Here is a 25,424-nt window from a genome sequence, read left to right on the forward strand (position 1 = left end):
TTTGTAAATTCCAAATAGGCATTTGCGTTGCCCTGCATTGTCAAGCATGATGCAAAGGCAATGCAAACGCTTAGTATATCTAGCCCTGGGTGTCAAAATCATGAAGCACGTTTGTACAGTGTAGTCACTATTCAGATCTCTTTGGTGAATTTGTGAACACAAGTGCTGCTGAGAAACTGCAACGAGCCTATGCTCTTCTGTGCAATCTTTATTTTTGTATGCCTTTATCTCTATATTTCTCCTATATTTTCCTTAATTTCCCAAAATTCACTCAGTGGTTTGGTATTGCTTTTTTATTACCTTTCTGAATCTAGGCTCAACCTTGATGGCTGGAGAAACAGTTCAGTTTTATAGGAAATAATTTCTGTGGTTCACACATCATGGTCCTTAAAAAGTAGAAGAAACCTTGGAGTTCTTTGGACAGGTCTGAGGACTTTGAAATCATTGATAGATCTTAATAGACCTACAACACATGTCTTCACACTACTGTCCCCCCACAACGTTCTCATTAATATTCCCATGTAAATGGCCCATGTTCAGCGGTGTGGTTTAGGGTTAGTTTTGAGTCTGCAACTACCGGCTGTGTATTGTAGTGGCTGTGATTAAGTCTGTGGTTGGCAACTACTTTTCATCACCTTTTTGGATAGCTGAAGAGGTCGCCTTCTAATGCAGTGTAATTTCAGTGCTCCTTTTTTTCTTGACTTTTTGTAACAACAAGGGACCCCAAATCAGTCTGCTCGGGACCTCGGGGAACAATTTTCTAAAACAACAATGGTCCCATGCAAGGATAAAATACAGTATCAATAAATATAGACGCGAATCCAATCTATATTTTAGAGTGACATGTCCAGCCGGATGAATACCTCCATGAACGCCGATTCAGGCTTACCCTGGCGCCGTCCGGTTGCGACTGTGTAACACGGACTCCGGCAGCCCTTCATTCGAGGCTTGCTGGACCGGACCACACTGAGCATCGACTCGCCTTGGTCCTATTTGCACTGCCTCGGCAATTTGAGGTTTAGTGTTATAAGGCAAATTATTTATTTTTGTCCTGATGATGGTTCCAATTATCCTTTAGGGGAACCGAAACGCCGTCGACTCGCTCATGCACCTTATACAAACATATTTGATTGTTAAATTGATGTAATGGTGCAATTTGATATTTTCTGTACAATGAATGTGTAAACAGAAAAACGTTGTTTTGCCTTTAAACCCTTTCTATCACTTCTTCAACTGTACTCACCCCGTAAGTGTTGGGCACAGGCTTGTGTACCTCACAGGGGCATTGTGGAAGGTATTCTTGTTATATTTTGGATACTTGTTTATTAAGTAAACTTGAATGACCTCTGTCCTTTTTTTCTTGACAGCAACATTCTAGCCCCTTGGCCTACACTTGTTGCTTGAGTGATTGCTTCAACACTACTCTCGCAACTCGCTGTGCATAGGGTACGTGGATGTGGTGGATCACGGTGAAAGACGTGAACTGGTAAATAGTTTAACACCACATTGATGCACTTTTTCACCGCTGTATTGGTGTACGGGTTATTTTTTGTGGTATGTAAAGGGATTCTGCATAAATCGTATGCTTCTTCATGGTCAAGAAAGAAGATCATCTAACAGCGGTGGAGAAAGGCCAGGACAACCAGAAGGACAGCCAGGGCTTTCTGGTGCACTCTCAGCTAGCTTGTATCTAACACTGATTGAATGCAATCTAAAAGAGAAGGAAATTAATGCGGCTGATGCCCACAGTTTAAGTGGATTGCAGGTATGTACTTATCAGTGAGGTCTGATGAGGATAGGCTTGTGACGAACCACTTCACGTACTTTATTAAAGTACTTGAGTGCTCAACTTGTGTTTTAAAATAATTGTTTACTTTCAAATTATTGGTTGTGATGAGTTGAGATTAATTTTGATATATTTTCTGCACACACAAAATTATTATTATTCAACTCATCTCTATTCTACTTAGTATCCATTATCCATTAAGCAAACGTATTAATTGTGGGTTTGTGTGCATTTCAATGTAGGAAGAGTTGAAAAGGGCCATTGACATTTCCACTGTCTATCCCATCCTATCACAACAAACATAATTGTACCTGTGAGTCTATATGTATCTAACGACAAAATAAAGATGTTTTTCAGAGCAGAAATAGCAAGAAATATAGCTCTAAAATAGGAAAGGATTCTCCATTTGTTTCTACTGTTCCGTGCTATGCATAAGGTAGATTGGATGGTGTAACCAAACATTTGATAGTTTCGGGGAAACGTGCACCTGTGCAGAGAGTGCTGCTGATCAAAAACAAACAGATAAAGACACTACCACTCTCGATTTAGAGTTCCTGGATAAGACTACCAACTTGAGAATCTACAGCTTCAGAGAGTATAACACCCCACAACACTCCCTCCCAATGAAGATACACCCTCTATTAGAAGCAGAATGCTCTTTCAACAAGAGTCATATATATTTACTCTGCCAAGCTCTTCCTACTTCCAGGGTACACACGTTCTCTCCTATATAATGGCAATTGGCTAGGGATATACAGCAACTAAAGCGGTTGGTTTATACAGCACTGTCTTAATCTCCTTTGTCCTTCTCCTTGGCACCATTCTCAAGGAGAAGGAGAATGGAGAGAATAATATGTATTTGGTAATTCTCCATCGCAAACCTGCCTTTCGGTTAAGTTCATGCTGTGCATGGATCCGGAAAGGAGCGTTATGCGAGACGGCGGTGAACACACCAAGTCCGAGCAGTGCCTGTCTACAGATCTCGGGTCCTGTGCCTACAAAAATAGCCTGTCACGCTTAATGGGATAACTTGCCCTGACTCCATCCAGCACCACACTGTGTCTCCTTTCACATAGTCTGCATCCAATTCCCCACCCTATGGCTAACAGTGAGAGCCCTAACATTGGCGTGGGCCTCCTGTGTGTAAAAATGCTATTGGCCTGGTTGAAATTCGTCTGGTCCCCTTTACCACCCTGGAAACGCACTCATTAATACCTTTTGTGGGAGTCTCTTTACCTGTGTTTCTGTAAAACATTTGTAAATAATTGAAAATGTGCTGTATTTTAGGGGTTCCAGACAGTTAGTGTGTCATTCCGTCTACTAACTCTCTGGGATTTCAGCTGTTCCTAACCCTAACCATACACTTACTACTCACACCTGCTTAGAACCAACCACCTTGTGTATTCTCCCCACTAGTAGGTAGAATTTATAGTTGATGTGCAAATTGTGATGCTCTGGAATTTCTATCAGAAATTCAACAATTTGTATCATTCAGTTGAATATAAATGTACACAACATTTCCTGAATTGTGCCTAAAAACGGTTAGATTAACAATAACTATGTAGAATGTGTTTGCGTTAACATTCTGAAAATGAATATTTATATTGGAAAAGGTGGAACAAAATGAGCCCTTAAAGTTATAGGAGTGTGCATGCATCTGCAGACCATTAGGTAAAGAGGTAGGACTAAACATTGCTGAAATAATAACATCAGGCAACCCATGGTGTTTAGATTTACATCTAAACAAACTACACATATGTCAATATTTTGGTAACAGTTTTCTAAGCAAAAACGTTACTGAGAGTACATTGATTTTATTTATCTTGTCAAGCAATAGTATACCCTTTGAATTTGCTACTTCAAGTATGTGTGTATATACAAGAGGTATCATGACGAAAATATAAAAAACATAGAAACATTGATCTTCAAAATAAGGAACATATTCGAATTTGGGTGCAAACGTCCGTTTGTTCCTGAAAGATGATTTGAAGTTGGGTGGCTGGGCCCATGCACTAATTGTTTATATTTTGTTTGGCCACGTGCAAAGTTCATACATCGCACTACTTGTCCACAGGTTTACAGCATTCCTGGGTGGGAAAAATCTAACTTTTCAGCTAATTGTCAAGGCAATACTTGCTTTTTTATCTGCTTGAATCGTGTGAAAATATTCCAAAAGGGTCTGAGGCAGGGCCGGCTCTAGGCTCATGGTGGCCCTGGGCAGGGAGCGTAGGTAGGGGGCCCGGAAGAGGGGGTCCGGGCGGGGCGGAGCGCGCAGGCCAGTAAAGAGGGGAGGGGTCAGGGTGTTTATAAGTGGAACAGAGCCGGAGGCCGCCAAATCCCTGCCAGGGGCCACCACGCAAATATATATCCATCCTCAGAGGATTAATATATTAAGGATATATATTGGCGTGGTGGCCCCTGGGGTTTGGTGGCCCTGTGCAGGTGCACAGCTTGCACATGCCTAAAGCCGGCCCTGTCTGAGGGGACACTTAGACTTCTGCATATCAGATCCTCTCTGTTTATTTATTGGGCGTCCCAATTATTGTATGGCTTGTCTCCTTGGTTATTGGAAGGCCGTGATTCAGAGGAAAGAGAGGAGTTTACCTTTCCTGCCCTCACCCTTCACCATCAGCAAAAATGGTTGAAAGCCTGGGTGACCTGGCTGTTGAGACCTTCTTTCCAGAGGTGCCAAGGAGGCACAGTGGGGGGCATACAGTTAGCATATTTAGGAAGAGAATTGTGAAATTTGGCATGGTTTACTGCAGTTTCTTACCAACCCTTCCATAATAAACTAAAGGAATTTTCCACAGGCTCCTCTGCACTGGGACCCTACTGATACACACCGGACTTTATTACTAACTCAAAACATTAGACACAATTGAGGGGTCGTGGGGAGGTTGAATATGGCTAAATTAGACCCACCACATTGAATTCCAGTTGAGATTTCTGATTTATGCAGGTGTTCAGAAAAGATTACATTAAATAACATATACTAATATTCCCTGAGAAGAACCTATATCCAAAATTACTCAGGGAAAAAAGCATGCATACAAATGACAGCTGAACGTGCAATCAGAAACATAGAGGAAATAATACTGTTCATTTTTCCTCATTTTCAAATACACGCAGAGCTGCCCAAGATATTGCAGGGGCCTGCTAGGCTGAGAGTGTATGAAGCTATGTACATGCACTGGAGAGGTAATGTTTGCATTGTACTAAGAACTTAAAAGTACATACAACAAATCAAATGTGGTTTCCAGTGTTGCAGATTCCCAGGGTCCTGTGATAGGATGTTGTTTAATGTGCATGGCTTAATATTTAGAAAAGTATTCACTATTTAGAAAGTAATTATCAGACACAATGAGAGGTTTCGCTTCCTGATAAAGCAGTTTAACAGGGCTAGAGTGAAAATGGAGTTGTAGAGAGGGTTTGAATTTGGAAACTTTATATTGTGTTTATTTGAAGAGAAAACAGTTTTAGGAGAAACAGCGTTTTTGTATTAAGCATTCGAATTTAGAGGTGATTTAAAACAGGGACTCTATTGAAACTGCACCTCAGTTTGTTTTAGAGCAGGTGTAATGAGAAATCTCATGGACTGTAGAGGCCCTGTAAGGAGTTACCTGTTTTAACTTGTTTTAGTATGATTTCAGATATCAGGCCTGCTTTTGGTTTATTATTGAACAGAGCCATTTTGCACTCCTTATTATCAAAAGTTTGTTTTATTTACGAGCTCTCCATTATATTTTGCTAAAGTGATTTATAATAAAAGTTTTGGAAATCAGATTATTTGTATGCGTGGTTAGTTTTCTTGGAGTGTCATCCATTTTAATTAAAAGTGTAGATTCTCGTGGGTACCCCACAATCAATTAGATCTGGGAGAGTGAAAGGATTGAGATCAATAACTACCATAAAACGACCGGCAAAAAGAGAATTTAATGAACATCATCAAAATAGGGAACTGAAATATGATTTTTTAATTTCAGGTATTCAATGCATTTCTTTTTTCCCTTTGTCTTATGTTCTTCTATACTGCTTTTCGAACACCCTTTTGATTTTTGTTATTATCTTATTGCAAAAACCTTTTACAGCATGACTGTTGCATTCCTCAATTTATCAAAGTGAATAAGTTAATTAGCTGCAAATACAAGGTGTTAATTAGATATCTTCCTCCCATCTGGTACCCACCTTCTAGATGAAGTGAGAAGATGAAATTAATGCTTTTAAGTCGACTGAAAGATAACACAATGCTTTTTTTATTTTCATTTTTTATATATTTTTATTCTATTTTTTTACATAGACAGGATATACATAAAACATACACGAGTACATATGCTCTTTAAACCCCCTATGTGTAGTTCTGATGGAGAAGTTACAATATGGCTATACAATATCGTGAGTAGAGTCCTGTCCTGATGAAGGCCAATTTTAATCAGAAATAGGCCAAATCATGTGGACAGTTTTTTAAGCCCTAATGGCCTGTGCATAATTTAGGAGCTAGCTCAGTTTTAGGATAATATATGTTTTCCTCTTTTTTCTATTTCGCCCAATGCTTTATTTTCTGTCATATTTAATGTCAGTGTTAATACATTTAAAAAGTAATGTTTATGGTTGTTCTTTACCGACTACGTAAATGTGAGATTGCCTTTAATTATAATGGTATGGAAATATAGAAAAGTTTCATCTTGTTTGATCTAATATAAACTTTGGTTCACAAAATGAGTTGATAGTTGTCTAAAAGTAGCATCAGCAATAGGGCATGTGAAATGGAACCCTCTATCTCGACGTTGTACCAGATTATTTGGCTACTTTATAAACATAGTAACATTAAAAAAATCATCGATAATTAAAATTAAGGTTTGTGGTTTGAAACATAGTATTTTTCATATAAAGAAATCGTGATTAGATTTTTTGTGAAATCTAAATAGACCATAATCATTTGTTATCCTTGATCTATATCACAAGACATAAGGTCAAAGATAACACTTTGATTTTTCCCCTTTAAGCCTTCTTTCTGAAATAGTGGCTTAAACAAATGTAACGAAGCCCTTTTCATAATTGTTTTTGGTAAAGCACCAACACTGGGCTTACAGTTCTGTAGATTAGAGTTTTCATATAGTTTCCACTTATGTAGCGTGTGGTTATATCTGCACTTTTCCAATCTTCTAGCAATACGCCTGTCTATAGTAAGAAGTTAAGCAAGGCTGAAAGTGATGCCTGGCAATGACTCCTTAAATTCACTCAATATTCAACACTGTAGTCCATCTGACCTTCTTCCTGGATCCGCATTCCATCCCCTAGTTATGTCTGACTTTCACTTCCTTAAACATGCCTACATGACTCTCTTCTTTGTGTTTTAGCCATTCATTTTGCATAGGTTAATGGTTTCAATTTGATTATTTTACAAAAAAGTATTCAACGACTCACATTTGTTTTTTTCTCTTTCAGTCTTACAAATGTTTAGAGTGAACCGAAAGCACCTAAATTGCTTACCTCATTGTTTGCTATCACTTCCAAATAGTGGTCATTAGCACTTGTAACCCCAACCCCTTTTTTGCAAGTGATGTCCCTGTTCTCCTTATGCTCAGTTACCTTTTTACTCAACAGCAGAAGCTGTTATGGTTTTGGTCTGTCCCGCCCTGTGTGAACTCTATTTAATGTTCTCTTCTGGTATCCTTTTTGTAATAATTCTAGTATAGTATATTTTGGCTTCAATTGATTGCCGATGGCTGAGGGTGATTACAGCATTCCTTCCATCACGTTATTGCTGGCAGGCGCATTCTATTTTGCTCTATTAATAAAATATTACTTTACATTTGTGTATACATTTTCCATCCTATCTAGGTACTACGCCTGCTGCCTCTTTAATGCACTCTATATTCTTTGCATAGCAGACCTAATAAACTGTTTAGAAGACCTCTCCAAGTACTGTGATTTTCTCCTGTCCACCTCTTGAGCCCTTCTTAGATGTCTGGTGCTCTCCATCTGAGCTACCTGCCTTGCTTTTCACATTTCTAAGGCACAGACCTAACACTAGCCAATGACTCATGATGTTTGCTACTTGCTTTTTTTTAAGTAGTCCCCCGTTTACATCAGCTTCTAGTTCCAGTTGACATGAACCAGGTTTATTTAATTACTTTATGATTATTAGCTTATATCTCTAGTTGTCATGAGCCAGGTTTATTTAATTATTTAGTGGTGTATGAATTGGCATTTAGCGTGACTCAGAGCCAATGGACAATAAAGTGCTGATTCATGTAAAAAAAGGAAAACATTTCATATAAATACGTGTAAAACATAGATGTACTATTATGCCTGACACTCTTGGTGTGGTTTTCCTACAAACATTTTGCCTTAACTCCTGTTTTGCTGAAAACGTTTTTGTTGGCCCTAGGACGATGCACACGTTACCATTGCTAACTGGTGCTAATGTGCTTGTGTTCACTCCTCTAAACATGGTAAAATTGGCTTACATCCAATTGGCACAATTAATTTACTCATATGTCCCTAGTAAAGTAGTACTACCTGTACTCAGGGCCTGTAAATTACATGCTGCTTTTGGGTCTGCAAAAGACACACAATTGATGGACAGAATGCCGAACAAATCAAAACATTCACCCCAGTCAAGAGATCTGGGTTAAATCCATCATTCTTTTGCTCACCATGCCACCCCAGTTTAGACCTGGCCGTATGCAAATCAGTCTTGACCCTGTGCCTCATGGAAACAGACCAGCCCGAACTGCCTATCCAGGTCCTCCCTGGACCGGAAACAAGCATCCTAGAACCGGTTTCGGGGTTTCAGCCCTCTTCAACCAGGATAGCTTGATTCCAGTGGCACAGTAGCATAGGACCCACGTCTGGGCATATACCTGGCGCACTTAGGGTGAGAAAGCAAAAGACACACAATTAATGGATGGAATGCAAAACAAATCAAAACATTCACCCCCCAGTCAAGAGACCCGGGTTAAATCCATTATTCTTTTGCTCACCATGCCACCCCAGTTTAGACCTGGCCATATGCAAATCAGTCTTGACCCTGTGCCTCATGGGAACAGTCCAGCCCGAATTGTCAATCCAGGTCCTCCCTGGACCGGAAACAAGCATCCTAAGACTGGTTTCGGGGTTTCACCCCTCTTCAGCCAGGGTAGCTTGATTCCAATGGCACAGTGACCCCAAGACCCACGTCTGGGCATACCTGGCGCACTTAGGTCGAGGAAGCAAAAGACACACAATTGATGGTCGGAATGCAGAACAAATCAAAACATTCACCCCCAGTCAAGAGATCTGGGTTAAATCCATCATTCTTTTTCTCACCATGCCACCCCAGTTTAGACCTGGCCATATGCAAATCAGTCTTGACCCCGTGCCTCATGAGAACAGTTCAGCCTGAACTGCCAATCCTGGTCCTCCCTGGACCGTAAACAAGCATCCTAGGACCTGTTTTCGGGGTTTCACCCGTCTTCAGCCAGGATAGCTTGATTCCAGTGGCACAGTGAGCTCAGGAACCATGTCTGGGCATACCTGGCGCACTTAGGGTGAGAAAGCAAAAGACACACAATTGATGGACGAATGCAGAACAAATCAAAAGATTCACCCCAGTCAAGAGCCCAGGGTTAAATCCATCATTCTTTTGCTCACCATGCCACCCCAGTTTAGACCTGGCCATATGCAAATCACGAATTGTGTCACCCACCTATGTAGCCATTTTAACCATGTCTTAGCTCTGCCATTGCAACCTGTTTGTAGTTTTAAACTGATATTTCGATCTGGCAAAATAAACTTTTTTGCCAAGTGTAAGAAATTGGGTTGTTGGTAGAGTGGAGTGTGAGCCCTGATCAAGCAGAAACCACAATCTGAAGGCCGACAAGGTTTGGGGAATACGATGATCTCTGCATGTCGCCAAGTGGGTAGAAAAAGGCACTCGCAGTCGCAGCATGGATCACCGCCAGCATAAGTTCCCAAAGTTGAGACATGTAAGCGTTATAGAGTTCACAGGGGACCCCGTTAGGGCCCGGGGTTCTTCTGGAGCGCAGCTCTGCCAAGGCCGTCGTGAGCTCATTAACAGTGAACTGATTCCAATCAGTAGATGAGAGGGCTCATAGGGGAACAGCATGCACAAAGTCATCTATTTGTTCCCGAGCTAGGACTGCATTCTGAGTGTAAATGGCTTTAAAGTGAGTGGCTAAACCACATGCTACCTCCCTGGGGTCAGTGATCAAAGCACCTAAAGGGTCTCGAATGAGAGGGATGGATGAAGAACATCTGGAATTTCGGAACAATCTGTGCAGTACGTTGCTCGATTAGTCACCCCATTGATATATGCGACTCTGGGTCACCTGCCAGGACTGCTTGGCCTTCCCTTGTACTCTCGTTGCTTGAGTCTTAACTGTTGATGCACCAGATGCCCATCTGACTCTGAACTTCCAAATGAGAAATCCATGTTTCAAGATCTACCAGGTCTTGTGCCCGACATCGATGCTCCCCCTTAGAAAAACTAATATCTACTCCACTTTACGTGGGCTTTGGAGCCTCCCATAATAGTGACCTACATGACACAGGGTCCGCATTGTGCATAAAATAATCTTCAATAGACCTCACCATATGGAACCGATAGTCTGGGTTTTGTAGATTCCCGGGCGAGAGACGCCAGCAAAACACTGGATGTTGACACCCTATGCTGAGTCAGATGGCCACTGAGGAGTAGTCGGACAACCCTTTGCGCCAAAATAGTGGCCTCCGAAATCCTATGTAAATAAGAATATGGGACAAGGAAATAATCGTTGCGAGAAAAGGAGCCATTGGCTTGGGAAAAAAAGGTGTGCCTGGGGAATGATGTGTCCTACAAACATTATCTAAACTCAGTTGTGAGGGAAAAGAGGTGGGTCCTGCCAGACCCTAAAGAAGGCTGGATGTTGACATCCTATACTGAGTCTGATGGCCAATGAGGAGTAGGCGGACAAGCCGTGTGCCAAAAAAATGGCCTCTGAAATCCTATGTAAATAAGAATATGGGACATGGAAATAATTGATACGTGAGAAAAGGAGCCATTAGCTTGGGAAAAAAGGTGTGCCTGGGGTGATGATGTGTTCTCCAAACATCATCTAAACTCAGTTGCAAGGGAAAAGAGGTGGGTCCTGCCAGACCCCAGAAAGGCATACACCATTGCCAATGGCCCATTGAGTGATCCATGAAAATTTTTAAATCACTCCCCACAGCGTGAGCTCCTCCAGAAAGACACCCCTCAACTCCGTAACCCACACCACAAAAGACTGACCAAGAGGAGGTGGGGTGTAGATGCAGAATAATGTGAGAGGCTCTCCATAAAATGTGCCTGTGACAGCCATGTATCTACCTTGCTGGTCCACATCTACCTTGCTGGGCCACCCAGGACAGGATGTATGACGTTACAACGCATACTTTTACAACGCCTACCATTACCACGCAATTTTTACAACGCAGGATCCATTACAACGAAGTACCATTACCACGCATGTATTTACAACGCAGATACCTTTACAACGCATACAATTACAACGTAAGTATTGGTAAATATATAATATTTTTTTAATGTAAATTAATTAAAATTAATATAATTTAATTTAATTTAATTAATTTAATTTAATGTAATTTAATTAATTTAATGTAATTTAGTTTAATTTAATCAATTTAATTTAATGTAATTTAAATTTAATTGTATTTAATTTTTACCCTGTACCCCTTTACCCAAAAACCCAAAACTGACCCTGAACCCTAAAAATACCCCTTTACCCAAAAACCCAAAACTGACCCTGAACCCTAAAAATACCCCTTTACCCAAAAACCCAAAACTGACCCTGAACCCTAAAAATATCCCTTTACCCAAAAACCCAAAACTGACCCTGAACCCTAAAAATACCCCTTTACCCAAAAACCCAAAACTGACCCTGAACCCTAAAAATACCCCTTTACCCAAAAACCCAAAACTGACCCTGAACCCTAAAAATACCCCTTTACCCAAAAACCCAAAACTGACCCTGAACCCTAAAAATACCCCTTTACCCAAAAACCAAAAACTGACCCTGAACCCTAAAAATACCCTTTTACCCAAAAACCCAAAACTGACCCTGAACCCTAAAAATACCCTTTACCCAAAAACCCCAAACTGACCTTGAACCCTAAAAATACCCCTTTACCCAAAAACCCAAAACTGACCCTAAACCCTAAAAATACCCCTTTACCCAAAAAACCCAAAACTGACCCTGAACCCTAAAAATACCCCTTTACCCAAAAACCCACACTTATAATATTTTAGATAAAATTATATACTTACCAATACTTATGTTGTAATGGTATGCGTTGTAAAGGTACCTGCGTTGTAAATACATGCGTTGTAATGGTACTTCGTTGTAATGGTTCCTGCGTTGTAAAAATTGCGTGGTAATGGTATGTCGTTGTAAAAGTTGCGTTGTTAAGGTTGTATACCCCCAGGACATAATGTGTTGAAAAGGAATGTGGTTTCTAATGAGAATGCCTGTACCTCTGGATCCCCTCACAAACCCGAAATGGAAATCCTGAGTATAACCAAACCAGGCCAGACAAGGGACTTTGTTGCCCAAGAGATGAGTCTCTTGAAGAAGTAGTACATCTCACCCCATCCTCTTGGCATGTTTCATAACCACCCCCTGCTTAATCTTATCTAGCAGACCATGCACATTCCATGATATCACATGAAGTTGATTTGTGGAATGATCTATCATAGTATGACTCCTTATGACCTAGGGTAGACCTTGCAGTAGAATCAGCACAAAGTGCGAAGGGTGCACTGCAGGTTTTTAAAGAATAAGCAAAAAGAAAAAGCACAAAACATTTCCTTTACTTCCCCCACCCTCATACTTCAAAAACAAGAAGTATCCGTCACAGGGCAGACCAGCACGATATTGCAACATACGACCCCACAAGGCCTGTCCCAATGGATCCCCATACCCAACAAAATCATACAACCACAGAGGGGACATACATTTCCCACAAAGGTGTGTGGTCAAGAATATCATGGACCAGATTGAATATTTCTGCCTGAAAACCGCATAAAGAGTAACAGTGTATGCCGACGTCATGTAGAGGGCATTATGGTTAATGGCTGAAGGTCTTAAGACACCGCACCTCTGACCAGAGGCTCCCCATCCTGCCGGGAATTTTTCCATGAAGATCGAGACCTGTAATGCCTCTTCATAGTAGTCTAGGCAGTATGACTGAAACAGGCCCCTTGGGAAGAGTCAGAGTCCATGCATGGGGACTTAAGTGGAATCCTCTCGTCGGTCCAATGAAAGACCCCTTCTGGTGTCTCGAAGAATAGGGTATATGAGTTGTAGATGACCTTTAATTTGGCTGGATACAGGAGCATATATTGAATTTTAAGTTCACAGAGCCGTTGTTTAGCAGCAAAGAAGGATTGCCGCTGTTGTTGCACCATTCTGATGTATTTCGGAAAGATCATGATAACTTGGAGCTGGTGAGTGAGCTCATCTTTGAGTCGAGCAAACTTGATGATACCATCTCTGTCCATATAATTTAAAAGCTTTGCAATCATCACGTCGCGGTTGAGCCCCAAGAGGAGAATGATGCACCAATGCTCTTTGTGACAACAAAGCAGGACAGAGCCTCCAAGGGCATCAATGAGTGCTGGGAGAGACTTTGTCTTTGGCCATGGCTACGAAGGCTGTGGCAGACCCAGCAGTGCCACCACCACAGTCCCAGCACCACAACTGACCTGCCTGAGCCTTGCGTGGTCCGGTGAGATGCGGGAGGTGGAATTAGTAGTCAGAGACAGGTGCACACCTCGGCAACACAGGAGCCTCCACACAGGGCCACAGAGAAGGATGAAAGGTCTGGGAGGTGGACAGGAGGGAATGTACTGCCGCAACCACACTAGGACCTAGTCTGGCCATCGCCGCAAAAGACATGCCCTCCCTTAGCAAGGCCCCCTACGGTGAAACAATGTGGGGTTCCCTCTGATACATGCAGAAACAAGCACAGTACAAGGAGGGGAGGAATATAGGAGATGGCCACAGCAGTGATCAGGGGAAGAAAATGCCCAGGCCCCAGCAATGGCCTCCAGCCCCACAATATACCTCAATGCACCCCACCGCCCAAGCAGATTCCAGGTGCAGGGTCCACAAGATAGATGGGCACCAATGTACATACCAGAGTGTGGTGAATCTAATAGGAATATGATAAGCAAATGGATGATGGGGCTGAGGCTACCATCAAGGCCAACAAAGCCGGCACCCCAACAGAGGATCACCAGGCATCTCCTTTATCCAGAAGAGAGGACAGAGGAGAAGGACAGGACGATGTTGCAGGAAGACCCCCAGCAACCAGGAAATGTCTTGGAGAGGGGGAGGCTGGACAACTACTCCTGCGGCAAGACTCTGGGAGCCACTCACTGTCTGGCACTTTTCAATGTACTCCGGGCCCACTACTACCACTCTGCCATCATCCCGGCACTCGGCGAGTGATCAAGGTGAGGCATTACTGCAGTCAAAGCTGAAGCAGCACCCATCATAGCGACAACCATAGGGCACAGAGCGATAGATGGCCCTCAGTTGCAGCAGAGAACCAAACTGATTGGCAAGTGCCTCCTGAGGTCGGGAGGGGCCTAGTAGATTCCCACATACACTCACTGCTGCCACTACTCTGGCTCAAATGCCCAAAGGATACGATCCTTCATGGCGCCACCCATGGTCTGCATCGCTAGGCTGCCTGTGAAGCGGTGACAGTCTGCAGCGTCAAATGCCCCCCAAGGCCAAGGAGGGCCCGGGGGTGACCTCAACCAATGCACTTCGCTACACTGTCCTCGGCCCCTGCATTGGGGTAGTCAAGATTGCACCGCAAGGCCGCCTCCTCAGACAGTGTTGCGTGTTCCTCACACCAGATCATCCCGGAGGCAGGCAGAGACCCCAAACGTTGTCCCCCATGTCACAACAGCACAGCAAGGCCAGGCGGGGATCTCTGCAGGGTCCTGTGTATGATGTGATCCAGGATTATGATAAATAAGAGGAGACTGCACAGAACTTTCTTAAGGTGTAACCGCCATGTTCAATCAATCAATCAATCAGGGGTTTATAAAGTGCGCTACTCACCTGTGAGGGTCTCAAGGCGCGGGGGGAGAGTGGCTCTGGATCAGTCGAGGAGCGTGGTTTTGAGGTCCTTCCTGAATGTGTGTAGGGTTGGGGAACGTCTAATGCTCACAGGGAATTTGTTCCAGGTCTTGGCTGCCGAAGTAGGAGAAGGCTCTCCCACCATTTCTTTTTCTGCTGATGCGGGGGACCTCTGCCAGGGAGAGGTCGGTGGAGCGGAGGTTTCTCTTGGGTACGTGGAATGATACTCTCTCGTATTTGGGTCCGATGTTGTTGAGGGATTTGTAGGCTTGGGTGAGGAGTTTGAAAGTGACTCTCTTCTCGACGGGGAGCCAGAGGAGATCTCAAAGGTGTTGGGTGATGTGTTCGTGACGAGGTATCCCAAGGACAAGTCTGGCTGTGGCATTCTGGATGGTTTGGAGTTTGTGTAGAAGAGTTCCGTTGATTCCTGCATAGAGGGTGTTGCTGTAGTCCAGTCTGCTGGTTATGAGCATGTGGGTGACAGTCCTTCTGCAGTGGGGGGAATCCATTTGAAAGTCTTAGTGAGGATGCACAGGCAGTTGAAATTAGTGGAGGCTTTGTTGTTGATCCGGCGGTTCATAGAGAGGGAGGAGTCAAGGATGATGCCGAAGTTTTGTGCGTTGTCTGAAGGGGTGTGTGGATTTCCGAGGGCGGAGGGCCACCAGGTGTTGTCCCAGACAGACGTGCAGGGTTTCAGGGTGAGAACCTCGGCCTTCTCTGAATTAAGCTTCAAGTAGTTGTCTTTCATCCAGGCTGCCACGTTCTTCATTCCTTCCTGGAAGCAGAGTCTGGTGTCTTCGGGATTCTTCGTGAGTGAGAGGATCAGCTGGGTGTCATCGGCATAGGATACAATGCGGAGCCCTTGCTGTCTGAAGATGGCGGCGAGGGGGGGCCATGTAGATGTTGAAGAGCGTGGGGCTGAGCGATGATCCTTGGGGTACTCTGCAGTTGATATCGGTGGGTTCGGAGAGGAAGGGAGGGAATCTGATCCTCTGTGTTCTGCCGTACAGGAAAGATTGGATCCAGTCGAGGGCGGTTCCTTGTATTACAGCGTAGTGAAGTCTGGCTGCGAGAGCGCGAAGTGAAATGGTGTTGAAGACTGCGGAGAGGTCTAGAAGGATGAGGGCTGCAGTTTGTCCCTGGTCGAGTAGCAAGCGGATGTCATCCGTGGCGGCGAGGGGGCTGGTCTCTGTGCTGTGGTTGCTGCGAAATCCAGACTAGGAGGCATCTAGGATGGAGTTCTCTTCGATGAAGGTGGTCAGCTGGGCGTTTACGAGTCTCTCTGTGACTTTGGCCGCGAAGGGGAGGAGAGAGGTGGGCTGGTAGTTTTTCAGGTCCCTTGGATCGGCCATAGGTTTCTTGAGGAGGGGTTTAACCTCCGCCCGCTTCCAGTCATCTGGGAAGATGCCGGAAATAAAGGAGGAATTGATGCTCCATCCTCTTTCGGGTGCGATGGCGGCCCTGTGGAATATGTGTGGTGGGCAGGGGTCCTTTGGGGCTCCTGAGTGGGTTTTCTTCATGGTCACAGTGATGTATTCGACGGCGGTGGGATCCCACAACATGATGGTTGGCTCAGTAACTAAGCCATGCCCCTCTTTCTTGCAATTATTGATTGTGTGTCAGGAGATGTGGTGCTCTCCATTGTCTCAAGATACACAGCTTACAAGCAATCAAAGCTGAGTCTAAAAGATTCTGCTCATATCACATCAGTGTGGGTAAATTTGCTTTGTCGTGTAACAGGACGAGTTTCCCAGTCATGTAAAGGCAGGTCGAGTGTAACAGCTATTTCAAACAAGATTAGTTTGATATTGGAGCAGTCATATAAAGCATGTATCGTGCTGCAGCCATCTTGATTGCACCTCCAGCAGTTCCAATGAGGGAGAAACACCTGCCCTCATAAGCTTCTGTGGTGTCCACATCCATCCTGGAGTGATTCGAAAAGGCATAATTTCAATACTGGGTTTGTGCACTCCTTTCTCACGGTTCTCTACAACCTCCTCCCCATCAGTCTACGTGTAGGTTATTGAGAGATAGCACTGCCACTTGGCATGCAGAGAGGATGGGAGGGATTTGAGATATATGTATCGAACTATCAGGTTGTAGGATCCTGACATGATTCCCTTAAAAAGGCCCCAATGCTTTAGGTATTGATGGATGAGTGCATAAGAAACTTCCCATGGTTACTTCTCAAGCACTGCATAGACAATGTTTGAGTTGGGTGCAGTGCTAATCCTTAGATTGGGGCAGATTGAATTCAGCTCTTAGCATTGCAAAGGTTTTGAGGGTGCCCTGGGTTATCAAGTGCTTTTGGGTGCATATCCCTTTCTTTTGCCAAATCTACGAATGGAAGGTGCAACACCCTATACATGGACGGGCAAAGAAGTGCCTGGCATTGACTTGCAGCTGATTGTAGGCTGCCATCCAGGTATGTGTCATAGCCTGCAGAATAGGGTTGGGCAGGTGGTAGTGAGTCTTTGTATTGAGAGAGCAAGGGAGATCAGGTCCACTCCGAGAAATCCGTCTCTTCATGTGGACCATCATGGAGGTGCCCCTGGTCCCTGGGCAAAGATATGGTGATTGTGATAATTGGAGTACAGTCTAATAATGTTCTACAAAAGATAGGCTCAGGCACCATATTGTCTGTCTGCAATCAGTTTTAAGATTCGCAATTGTGGTTTCATGTCAACCCATATGAGCTTTTTTATAATTTTTTGTCTATGGTTCATAGCATCAATGGCTTAATGGAGTGGGGCATAGCATCCCCAGGATATGTGTGAAATGGGGCATCACGGCCATCTTAATGGCTTGTAGCCTACCCCTCAGTGTTTTGAGGGATAGTCAGTAACGTATATCAAGGTTTTTCAAGAGAACCCAGGTGTTTAGAAAGCTCACCTGGAACCCCCTGAGCTTCATAGGTGGTTACGCTGTAACTTGCAGTATTTATATCCTGTCTTCTGGTGAATCACACATTTCCAAGTACTGTGTTTTTGGCTTTAATATTGTCATTGTTGATTTGTCTTTCCCATCCCATGAGTGAAGAGTAGGTTACTCGTAGGTAAACAAACAAGCCCAGTTCCAGATCGCATAACACTAGAATAAGAAAATGTTCTTGTTCTACATGATGTTCTCAGAATCCTATGACTTTGTTCTTTCATTTTTTTTATTTCTCTCCGTAGGACTTTCTTTACTGAATTTCTCAGACTTTCCCACTACGCACTGAAGCCTGTTTAAGTTAAAATATAGAGTCCTCTCTACATCGCAAGAAGGAGATTTTTCTCTTTTGTAGTAATGGGTTGCTCTGGCATGATCATAGGAGGTGTTTGGGGAGATCATTAGGGTAGATGAACCCAGAATTCCACGCTTTCTGTTCTCTCTGAACAAAGACTATGGCCCTTAATATGATTTGGGTTGAATGCACTGCTGTGAATTAGAACCACCCATCCATAGGTCGGCGGTTCCACCTGCACAATTTGGGTACAAATTGTCTGAAACATGTCCAACACATCAATTTTTCAATGGCAGCTTGTGTGGCAGGCGGAAAAGGGCCGCAGCACAAGCTGCCATTGAAAAATGGATGTCTGTTAACATCCCTGCCCCGTGTGGCAGGCACCGGTGCCTGCCACATGGTGCAGGGATATTTAGGGGGGCACAGACCCCATAGCGGAGGGCCAGGCCGCCTTGCTAGGGTCCCCCAAAGTCACTTTTTGACAGCATTTCCATGTCGGAAAGGCCAACATGGAAAGGCTTTGGGAGAGTGACATCACAATCCCAACAGCGAAGCCGAAGCTGACTCAGCTGTCATTATGGGATTATGTGTCATTCCAAGGGGCTCCGTGACCGCGTCGAAGGCGCAGGAGAATGACCACACTGGCATTGTAATACGGTGGTCGGAGGGATACCATCAATGTCGGGTGGAAAGCCTCTGAAAAGCTGTTGGATGGCTTTCCGTCCGACATCGAAATCAGCCCATATGTGAGTATCACTATACCGCACTCACACTTCTCACAGCAGCATGGCTCCATAAGGAAAACGTTTCCAGGTCATGCCAAGACATCATTACGCCATACAAGTATCATATACATACTTACACAAGCTTCCTATTACTAATTGACTATAAGCCTTCCTTTGACCTGTACCGTAATTCACTGCCTTTTAGCTATGTTTGTGCCACAGAAATACCATCTACATAAATAAATTACAGGTACCAGATCTGGGATTTCATAATTTAAACTTGATCATTTAAACCCTTGAAGGTCTAAGTTTCCCAGAAACACCTCTTTGTAATACAGTATCACACTATCCATCCAAATTCTCCCTGTACACAGAGCTTTTGTTGACGATTTATATGTGCATTGAAGATTCAAATGTAGCAAATGTCCATATATTATTAAAGCGCTACAAAAATCTGTGCAACTCTATAGGGAACAAAAACTTCTGAGCAAAAACAAATAGCCTCGGCTTGTTTTCAAAGCTAAGTTCCTACATGGGATGCATCTAGATAGAAAGCACCTGAGGCTTACTGCTGCTAAATCAACATTTCCCACTGCAAAAATAGTCACATATTTGTAGATTGAGAGCACAAAAGTGTTTCTTTTTCCGGGGCTTGGCTATCAACAGAATGGCAGATGCAATGACATTGGGGCACATGAGTGTGAGGGGCCCCCTGACTGCCTAACTAGGGGGCGGGGGAAGCAGAGAGGTTCAATTGTCCTCGGCTGTCTTAGGGCTATCTCAATCCTGCTACAATAGTGCTCTTTTCAAATTATACAGTCTGATACCTTCCAATATCTGCTGTTAGCACCTCTTGCAATTTTGATCAAACACCCAATCAGAAAATGTCACCCCTTCAGCCTGGATCTACTTCAGGCAAATCACCTGTGTGCGCAGAGACACGAATTTGCACATGGCAAATGAATGACATCTAAATAGATTCTGAGTGGGGCAGCGGGATGTGATTTGAATATCAGGGCATTTTAATATTCTTTAGAAAGCCCGTTGCCGGAGCTTTGCGACAGTGAGTGCATTCACGCTGTAGGCGATGAACAATTAAACCTGTGTAAACGCCTTTGAGTCACATTAATGGAAGACCTGCCGTGCAAGGTTTGTGTGTTTTGATGCTTTAAGCAGCGTTAGTGTCTTTGCCAGAACTCTGCTTCTAAACACCACAATGTATGCGCCACGACACACTCAGTGCCATGATAAAAATGCATTTTCATAATACATTCACCTCTAATATGTAGCGCGAGTGACAGGGAAATGAAAGCTATTACACGGGTTGAGGCGTATTTATAAATTGAATAATTAAAGAAGTATGCGGAGCGCCAACACGGCACGAAGGCGCCTCAGGGGGCGTGGTGCGCCACTGACTCAGGGAGGTGGAAATGAAATAGCATTCAGAAATCTATTTACACGTTTGTTTTTTAGTCAGGGCCATGATCTAAACGGCAATCTTGACGCAGTTATGGGTCGTATCAGGTAAACAGTTTTCTGTCATGGGTATTTTAACCTGTAAATGGGGAAAAGGAAAGAGGTGGCTCAACTGTCTTAGGGGACCGAGCACTATATAACAGTGAAAAACACAACAGTCCCCTAGAACCTTGTATACAACTACACCGTCCTTACGTTCATCTGATAAACATCACACACCCCCCTTATACATTCAACGTTTGGAATATTGTTATTCCTTAAAGACAGACCCCCACAATACCTTAAGAATGGTCAAACAAGATAAACCCACTGAGATTCAGATATAGCGAGTACAAAACTATTAGTTGATCTGATTAACTTGATTGACTCGCATCAAAAGAGGTGACCTTTACAGGATGTCAGGCACCTAAGACTGTGTCTTGAAAATAAGTGAGAGAGGTAGTGTGTAGTAATGAGGAAGCATCCTCTGACCACAAGGGTGGATGTAAGGGGGAAGATACTGCCCCTGAGAGTAAAAAAATAAATATCCAATGTTTTTCATTCGATTAACAGATCCAATTTTTGGACTGCAAATCCCACAACATCTGGGTAGTTCTGCAAGTTTTTTGGAAAATGTAATATCCTTTTATAATAAAATCCCGAACAAAAGAAAAACAATCACTTAGAACATATATGTGTGCAAGACCATGCACAGTATAGAACTTCAATCAATCAGAACATTTGTAAAGTGCACTACTTACCCGTGAGGGTCTCAAAGCGCTGGGGGAGGGGGGGTGCTGCTACTGCTCAAATAACCAGGTCTTGAGGAGTCTTCTGAAGGCTTGCAGGTCCTGGGTCTGCCGTAGAAGGATGGGGACACGGTGTTCCAGGTTTTGGCAGCGAGGTGGGAGAACGATCTGCCGCCGGAGGTTGCTCTTTGGATGCGGGGGACTGTGGCGAGGGCGAGGTCGGCGGAGCGGAGCTGCCGGTTGGGGGTGTAAAAGCTGGACCCCAAGGCTGGTTCAGAACCTGGACTTGGACATTGTTGACCATCCATGTGGAGGCTACTCTTGCTATGCATGGCCTTTGGTCCTGTGCAGCAGACACAGGCTACTCAGGGAGGGTTAAGCTTTGGGCCTGGCCTATGACCAACCTCTGGGTGTTTCCCACTGAGTCCAGTGGCCAAATCCTGCTGTGCGCAGCTAAATGCCGAGAGCAGTGGATGCTGATCCCCCACAGATAGCTGAGTGCCGGGCAAAGCTGAAGGCCGGCAGTCACCCCTCCACACTTTACAGACCCCTCTGCACTGAGTGAAAGGTTGTGTCCAGTAGGGGTCCCTTTCACAGACTATGGATGTTGTATATAATCAAAAACAGTGAAATTAATGGAAAACATTTTTAAAGGAAAGCCAGGTTTTATCTGTTCATAAAATCATATTGCAGAGTTAAAAAAAATCTTACATTTCATTACAGATAAAGTACACTTATATTTAGGAAATAAAACCTCTTTAAAATTAGCCAGTATTGGTTGGATGCAAAAGCCTTAAAAGTCACCCCTGTTGTGAAAACCATAACCAGTCTCCCCCAAATGAATGAAGACAGAAGGAGAATGCACAACAAAAAATGAGCAAAAATCGTGGTTGATGAAGAAGGGTATTCAGAGAGGGAATTGCCATTGTGAATGTAGATTAGTTGCTAACATTGCTACAACTCAAGTAGTTGCAGCACTCGTGAATTGCATGAAGTGGCATATTTCTTGAATGACTGAGGTTGCATTGTGCCTAGTAAATTCTTTAAGAAGTGTTCAACTTACTGAATGATTTAAACAGCACTGTGCCCAGTAAAGTGGAGGCCAGTTGAGGTGTGGGGTGATGTGATAATGGGTGGGAGTTTGAGTGTGAGTGTTAGCCTGGCAGCTGAGGTTTATATGGTCAGGATTCTTATGGTCAGTTGTGTGTTGAATGTGGTATAGAGTGCTTTGCCGTAGTCCAGATGCTAGTGGTAAGAGCTTGGATGATGGTTCTGAAAGTGCTGGTGGGGAGTCATTTGAAGATCGTCTTTAGCATTATGAGCGTGTGGAAGCAGGAGATCGAGAATGGATTCACTTGGCCTTTCATGGTGAATTGTTTGTTGATTACTAATCCAAGGTTCCTTACAAGAGTTGTCAGCAGGGTTGTGGGCCTGAGCTTGTGCGGCCACCAGTAAGAGTACCAGAGTGAGGTGCCTTTGCCGAACATCACTACTTCAGTCTTGTCTACGTTGAGCTTGAGTCAATTGGTTTTCTTCCATCTGCCAACTTTGGTCATGTAGGCAGAGAAATTGGTCCAGGTGTTTGTCATCTTATCAGAAAGGGAGAGAATGAGCAGAGTAATATGATGACAATTCTGTGGGCATGTATGATGATGTCATGTGGGACCATGTAAGCATTGAAAAGGGTGGGGCTGGAGAGAATCTTTTTGGAACTCCGTAGATGAGGTTGGCAGCATCAGAGGCAAAGAGGGCTGCGATGACTGACTGGATATGGCCTGTCAGAAAGGAGCAAATCCAGTAAAATGCGAGTCCTTGGATGCTGACTTTGTGGATGAGAGATGGTATCTGTAGTGTCTTGTGAATTTTATGGTGGAACTATTTTGCCTCCTAATGGATTCTGTGGAGCTGTGACATAGATATTAGAGCTGAATGCAATGGAAACTTGTTTGGAATGTTGAGTTTGCCGTTACATGCAAATAAAGTTGTGTAATATTAAGCTCAGTGTGTGGAGTAGTCATTGGCAGCTGCCCAGGTTGGGGAGGATGCTACAGTATCAAAGGCTGCGGAAAGGTCCAGTAGGATAAGGGCTGAGGTGTCACCTCTGTCCATAATCAACTTATTGTCGTCTGTGATGACGATGAGAGTCTCTGTATTGTGGCTGGCATGGAACTGGATTGAGTGGTTTTGAGGAGGTAGTGGTCACTGAGGTGGGTAGCTAGGTATTTGCTATAATATATTTCATTACTTCTGCCATGTAGCGTAGCACGGAGCTAGGCTGGTAGTTGTCTAGTGTCTTCAGGATGGCTGATGTTTTTTTTCGGAGGAAGAGCACTGTGGCATGTCTCCAGGGAACTGTGATCATTGAGTCATTCAGGATCGAGATGAGGACTGCACTGACGGGGTCTGTGAGGAGGACAGGGGTCTAACAGTTCTTTATGCTGTATGGGGCTCCCGCGTAGCTGCTCCTTTACCGGTGCTATCCAGCGGTTACACTTGTTGCCCATGGCCAAGCGGATCGAATTTAAGGCCCTATGTTTGTCCTTTAAAATCTTGAAGCTTGCATTCCCCGGGCTCCTAGCCAATCTGCTGGTCCCTTATGTTCAGAGACGTCAGCTGCGTTCTCTGGGACAACATTTGGTTGTGGTCTCCCGAGTGAACCGTCTCCGGGCTGGGGGCCGGTCCTTCCGCTGTCAGCAGCCAAGCTATGGAACTTCTTGCCCTTCCAGATTCGTAGCTTGACTGCTTGCTGGACTGCAGAAAAGCCATTAAAACATTCCTCTTCCCTTCTGCCTAGCCCTCTTCTCTGCATTATTTTTATTACTTTTGCACCAACCGGACCAGTTTCTTAGCCTCCATGTGTGTCTACTGTCGGCGCCGGGACGCCTCTTCCCTGAGGCAACTGCGCGCTATATAAGCCTAGTTAACATAACATAACATAACATAACATAACATAACATAACATAACATAACATAACATAACATAACATAACATAATTGCATGGTCATTGCAGTTTCCTGAGTAGTGACAGTGGACCAGATGGTCAGGGTGGTCCTTTGGGTGTTGGTTGAGATGGGCAGGAGGGCTGTGGGGTTGGAATGGTCTGGTTGAGGCTCAAAGTTATTGTAGATGCTAGTGATCTTGTTGAACAGGGACATTGGGTGCAGCGGTCTTGATAGGGGATTACGCTGGTGGAGATTGCTGCCTAAGCAGTTCAGTCTTTCACTATGATGAAGATTTCCTTGGTGCTGTTGGTGCTGCTATCGATGCAGTCAATGCATGCAAAGCATTTAGTGGCTCAGATTTGCTGATGGAAGTGTATGAGGGTGGATTTATAGGAGCTCTTCCCAGTGTCATTCTGACTATCCCTCAATCTGTGTTCAAATTGCTTGCAGTGACATTCGATGAGCCTGAGCTCCTCCATCTACCAGCTTGCTAGACGTCTGGTTCTCCTGGATTTGTTGGCTTTGCGAGGAGGCAAGAGGCCTGCGGAAGTGGTGATCCAGACATTTGAGTTGGAGATAGATTTGGGGAGGTGGTTGTTGTGTTGAGGCCCGTAGTGTGGGAGTTTGGGAGAGCAGGATACTTCTGAGATTTTGTTCCAGTTCCATCATGAAGATGTGGTAATGGTGTTTCTGCAGTGGTGTCATATAGGTATGCTGAAGTTGAAGAGGGAATAGTTGTACCAGGTGATCGGTGTGGGCTTGTGTACTGTGTGTCGCTGAAGCTGATGAAGATGGGAACCAGTACATGCCAGTGGCGTGTGTGGGGCCTCCACTCACTGACTGAGTCCGAGGTTGGACAGGTCCTCCAGGAGGACTTCCATTCCTATTGTTCATTGGCATCACCTAAACAAGGCCCCACTCACTGCAGTGTGGCTTTCCTTGTGCTATGTCTTGTTGATACATAGAGGAGCATACGATGCAGAATCTGAAGTTATGCTAAAGTACAAGCCAACTGAAAACTTACCAAGTTACTGGAAAAAGATTTTTGATATATATCTTTTCGTATCGCACTTCAGTAGATCCACACAATCCAGTAATTAATTAGTCAGATTTGATAGGATTTTAACTTATGACTTGCAGATCACCACACTCCTCAGCAGCAAGTGGTTAATTTGTTATGCTATCCTGCTGGATTTAAAGTGATATCACAGTACTTATCAAAGCCTATGCCTTTCCTACAATGCATAGCTGACACACTGGGTGCAACTATGCTGGTTGTTTCTAAGACATTGCAGGCTTTATTACAAGTCCTCTGTATTTTCGATAGGGATAGTAACTACAGCCACATCAGAATTATGAGATCCGCAGGAACACTGTGCCACAGTGCAGTTCATCCATTCATTTTGA

The 25,424-nt window shown here is 44.0% G+C and overlaps 1 protein-coding gene across 1 annotated transcript in view; it reads right to left on the reverse strand.

Moving 5' to 3' along the window:
• SIAH3 (siah E3 ubiquitin protein ligase family member 3) overlaps positions 1-25,424 on the reverse strand; it is a 444,595-nt gene that overhangs the window by 116,744 nt on the left and 302,427 nt on the right. The window lies entirely within an intron of this gene.

The sequence above is a fragment of the Lissotriton helveticus genome, chromosome 8 (genome assembly GCF_964261635.1).
Source record: "Lissotriton helveticus chromosome 8, aLisHel1.1, whole genome shotgun sequence".
Lineage (NCBI taxonomy): Eukaryota > Metazoa > Chordata > Amphibia > Caudata > Salamandridae > Lissotriton > Lissotriton helveticus.